The sequence below is a fragment of the Triticum dicoccoides genome, chromosome 5B, assembly GCF_002162155.2.
Source record: "Triticum dicoccoides isolate Atlit2015 ecotype Zavitan chromosome 5B, WEW_v2.0, whole genome shotgun sequence".
NCBI lineage: Eukaryota > Viridiplantae > Streptophyta > Magnoliopsida > Poales > Poaceae > Triticum > Triticum dicoccoides.
The window spans coordinates 341,244,123-341,249,183 of NC_041389.1; the positions used below are offsets into that span (position 1 = coordinate 341,244,123).

The 5,061-nt window shown below is 43.9% G+C and overlaps 1 long non-coding RNA gene across 3 annotated transcripts in view; it reads right to left on the bottom strand.

The window, feature by feature from the left end:
• Nucleotides 1-984: 984 nt before the first annotated feature.
• LOC119308802 overlaps nucleotides 985-5,061 on the bottom strand; it is a 4,937-nt gene continuing 860 nt past the window's right edge. Inside the window, exons 1-5 of one of the 3 annotated variants that reach the window (XR_005150313.1) lie at nucleotides 4,951-5,061; nucleotides 2,607-2,760; nucleotides 1,869-1,974; nucleotides 1,679-1,753; nucleotides 985-1,331 (exon numbers count right to left, since the gene is read on the bottom strand). This is a non-coding gene — a long non-coding RNA (uncharacterized LOC119308802). Of the gene's footprint in view, nucleotides 1,332-1,678; nucleotides 1,754-1,868; nucleotides 2,761-4,950 lie in introns of all 3 variants that reach the window. The other 2 variants (XR_005150312.1, XR_005150314.1) reach the window with 2 other exon arrangements.

Below are 5,061 nucleotides of genomic sequence, written 5' to 3' on the forward strand. Positions count from 1 at the left end.
TGACGACAGCAAGCGGTGACCTGACGGAGCGCCATTGTACACGACTCGACTCGGCCACGCCCTGACGATCGACAACACGGCGCACAGTCCCCCTAGGCACGCGGGGCCCGCACCTAGGGGAACCCGGTGAACCACAGGCCCCCAGCGGGCCCCAGCCCGGGTCCCCAGACGCCGACGACCCGGACCCACCAACTTGTAACATTACCATTGTATCCCTGGGGGGTTGGCCTTTAAAACCCCCCAGGAGCCCACGCATACGGGGGCAGGTAGAGAGGAAAGCATAGAGGAACTAGCCACCAAACAATAACCACCACCCGGGGAGAAGGAGCAGCCTAAGCCTTGGCTAGCCTTCCTTCCTCCTCCGTACAGCTCTAGGAGCAACCTTGTACTGCCACACATCAAACTACACTCGGCAGGACTAGGGGTGTTATCTCTCAGGAGAGCCCCGAACCTGGGTATGTCTTGCGTCCCGTGCTCGCTCATGCCAACCCCGCCTCTGGAGCCCACCAGTGCCCTCGAGCCTCCTCCTCTCTTTAGCCATCCCATGGCATCTGCCGTGCACCCACCACGGCACATGATGTTGCAGAAGAGAGACACAAGGGAGACACATACACGCGTCACACAGAGAAGGCGGCAGATCCCTCGCGTGCGATCCGTCGGCTGAAGGTAAGCATTTCCCAAAATCTATGCTACTGCTTATGTTTCATTATTATATCAAGATTGGATGCTTGCATTTCCATCCTGAAGATAGCTAATAGCTTATTTAGAAGGATGCTTGCATTTCCAGCCTCAAGATAGCTAACATGTTATTTAGAAGGATGCTTACATTTCATTCTCACCGATGGACGGAGCAATAAATTTTTTATTTGGATGTTAAGTTTACTTCCTATTGAAAATGCACCATTTATGTGTCTGTATGTTCACTTTCCGGCATCATATGCAAACTTGCTCACAAGTGACAAATATTTAAATAGATTGAAAAGGTGGATGAACAACCGGTAAATTTGCATTCTCTTGTTGAATGATAGTGCATTGCCATGGAATAGAAAAACATAACAATCGAATAATTGACTCAATGCAGAAATGTGTTGGACAAGATGGCATGTCATCTCCATCCGTACGATAATAAAACTCATTCTCTCTCCGTTTCTTGTCATTTCTTCATAACCATCCTCTCTTTGCAAGAAGACCAAACAAAATATAATCGTCTCCTCACCCTTCTCCCGCCCTACAGAGCCTTGATTAACTAACATGTCGCTTGTTCCCATTTCTTAAACTCTTCACACGCTACTTGCTCCATTCTCCCCGTGGCCACATAACCATGCCTACCTCTGACCATGATAATCAATCAATCATTAAAATTCATAATTTGATTATACATTTTACGAGATAAATAAAATCCATGTCAACTAAAATATAATTAAAAAACACATCACTTGTGTACTCTAGCAGTGATACATTATAATACATGCCAATTTAGAGTACTCAACCATGAATAAAGAAGGCACACAACATCTAGCATTATCATAAAATCATACTTGCATGCATTACCACCAGTAGGAAGATAAATGAGATGGACATCAGCTTTTAAAGCATGATTAGGAATCAAGGCAAACTCTTTTTTCAGGTTCAGAAAGAAAAATACCAAGTGCAAGAACTGAAATAGATAAGAGCTTACCAGAGCATGATGCCATTGGGCTGGATGTCATGCACGAGCCAATAGAGCCTTTTTCCCACATTAATATATCTGAATCTGCGCCCAACAGAGAAGGCAATTTTCATCAGATAATCTGCAATGACAATATAGTTTCAGAAAATAAACATGTACTGGCCATATTAAATTAAGAAATAAACTATAGAATATTTACCTTATGATTGGAAAGAGCCTTTCCAATCAGCTTTATTGGTCGTATGGCTCTAGTAACGAAGAATCAAACTTTCCTATCCAGATCTATAGAAGTGATCCGAGCATACCTTTCAAGAAAGCATAGATAAATGTTAAAAACCCTATAATTTTTGCATATGGAAAGAGGATGTGATCTATATATGATAGCCCTAAGCAGAACCAGTAATAAAACATATGTCAAGTTAATCTTACACATGGCTATTAGTCTGGTACTGATTTATGGGATGAAAATGTGCAATTCTAAGAAAGCATGGTAGCCCGAATGCCATGCAAAATAAAGAAAATATGCCTACAAACTGTGCTCTAACAATAACTGGGCAACATTCTGACTAACCTATATTCATGATAGCCTTGTACCAACTCCTGACACTCGCATTTCTCTGAAAGATTGAAACTAACTGACTGTCCTAGTTAACTTCACTTGAATTTGTTACTACTTACCACTATTGAATGCTAAGTCTTCGTACTTCCTATATTAATCAGTGCACATTGCTCAAATCACACAGTATTCACACCAAAATTGCTGATGCAGTGTACATGGAAGTGGTCACTAAACTCCTAGTTCTAGCCCTTATACTGATATGTTATGCACAATTTAAAGAAAATTTACTAAAACGGCTGCAAAGAACTGAATATTTTTCAGCAACATCAACAATATAGATTGTTTGTGGGTAGGTGGGTGCAAGCGTGGGCGGACGACCTTCTGTCCCTTCATTGCAACTTCAAACTTCATTCAGGTGCGATCCGGGCGGCATTCCTTGGCTCTCGATCAACTCCATTATCCTCTTCCTCTCCTTGCAGGCCAAATCCTCCATCGGTGCCGCACCAGTGCTCACCACAGCGTAAACCACGCCCTGTAAACACATATCAAACTCAATTGTATTCTCTAAAAAAATTAAAGCTTGGATATATACGAAGGAAATATGCCTGAGAGGCAATAATAAAGTTGTTATTTATATTTCCTTATATCATGATAAATGTTTATTATTCATGCTAGAATTGTATTAACCATAAACTTAGTACATGTGTGAATACATAGACAAAACAAAGTGTCCCTAATATGCCTCTACTTGGCTAGCTCGTTAATCAAAGATCCTGACCATAGACGTGTGTTGTCATTTGGTGAACGGGATCACATCATTAGAGAATGATGTGATGGACAAGACCCATCCATTAGCTTAGCATAATGATTAATGAGTTTTATTGCTATTGCTTTCTTCATGACTTATACATGTTCCTCTGACTATGAGATTATGCAACTCTCGAATACTGGAGGAACACCTTGTGTGCTATCAAACGACACAACGTAACTGGGTGATTATAAAAATGCTCTACAGGTGTCTCCGAAGGTGTTTGTTGGGTAGGCATAGATCAAGAATAGGATTTGTCACTCCGTGTATCGGAGAGGTATCTCCAGGCCCTCTTGGTAATGCTCATCACTATAAGCCTTACAAGCAATGTGACTAATGAGTTAGTTGCGGGATGAAGCATTATGGAGCGAGTAAAGAGACTTGCCGGTAACGAGATTGAACTAGGTATGATGATACCAACGATCGAATCTCGGACAAGTAACATACCGATGACAAAGGGAACAACGTATGTTGTTGTGCGGTTTGACCGATAAAGATCTTCGTAGAATTTGTAGGAGCCAATATGAGCATCCATGTTCCGCTATTGGTTGTTGACCGGAGATGTGTCTTGGTCATGTCTACATAGTTCTCGAACCCATAGGGTCAGCACGCTTAACGTTCGATGACGATTTGTATTATGGGTTATGTGTTCTTGATGACCAAAGTTTGTTCAGAGTCCCAGATGAGATCAGAAACATGACGAGGAATCTCAAAATGGACGAGAGGTAAATATTGATATATTGGAAGGTGGTATTCAGACATCAGAATGGTTCCAGAGTGTATCGGGTACAAACCGGAGTTACCGGAGCCCCCCAATGGAAGATATGGGCCATATGGGCCATGTGAGGGAGGCTAACCAGCACACAAGGGGCTGGTGCTCCCCCCACAAGGGAGGAAGCTAAACTGGACTAGGAAAAGGGGGCGCCACCCCCCTTTCCTTCTCCTACTCCCTTTCCTTCCCCCTTTCCACCTTCGTAAGAAGGAAAAAAAGAAGGGGGGTCGAATCCTACTAGGAGTGGAGTCCTAGTAGGACTCTTAGTAGGACCCCCTCCCTTGGCATGCCCCTGCTGGTCGTCCTCCTCCTCCCTCCTTTATATACGGGGCAGGGGGCACCCCAAAGGCATAACATTGTCTTAGCCATGTGCGGTGCCCCCTCCACCGTTTACTCCTCCAATAGTATCATCGTAGTGCTTAGACGAAGCCCTGCGTGAATCACATCACCAACACCGTCATCATGTCGTCGTGCTGACGAAACTCTCCCTCGAACCTCTGCTGGATCAAGAGTTCAAGGGACATCATCGAGCTGAACGTGTGCTGAACTCGGAGGTGCGTACGTTCGGTACTTAGATCGGTTGGATCGTGAAGACGTTCGACTACATCAACCTCGTTAACTAACGCTTCCGCTTTCGTTCTACAAGGGTACATGGACACACTCTCCCCCTCTCATTGCTATGCATCTTCAGATCTTGCGTGATCGTAGGAATTTTTTTGAAATTGCATGCTGCGTTCCCCAACACAATAAGCCAAAAAATGCTCCTCATTGACATCAGCGTAGGCCACCGTCATGCAAGTGCAGCGATTGCGCCGGCAGCGAATAAGACATCGTTCTTCATGGATAATGCGCACGATTTTGCATTGGGGAAACCTAGGTGTGACCATAGTGCTACAAAAGAACCTTTCTATGACTGGTAATGGATCATCATATAAAGGCAAGGTTAGTAGGCATACAAGTACAAAAAAGCCAACCAGCATTATTGATATTTCAGTTTAACATAAGTGGTTGAATTAGCAAGGTCTAGGAAGCACACGCGTACACGGCTTCACATCAAAGTGGTTGAATTAGCATTGTGTATTAATCAATGTACACGTCATAGGGAAGAAGAATACACAAAATGAGAAAAACGAGTGGCAAACCTGGACAGCCAATTCACAAGCCATCATTGGCCGGACCAAACCCCGCCCAGGAGCCACGACCAGTGACCACGCGTAAAGGTGCTCAAGGAGTTGTGTGGCACGGAGGGTCAT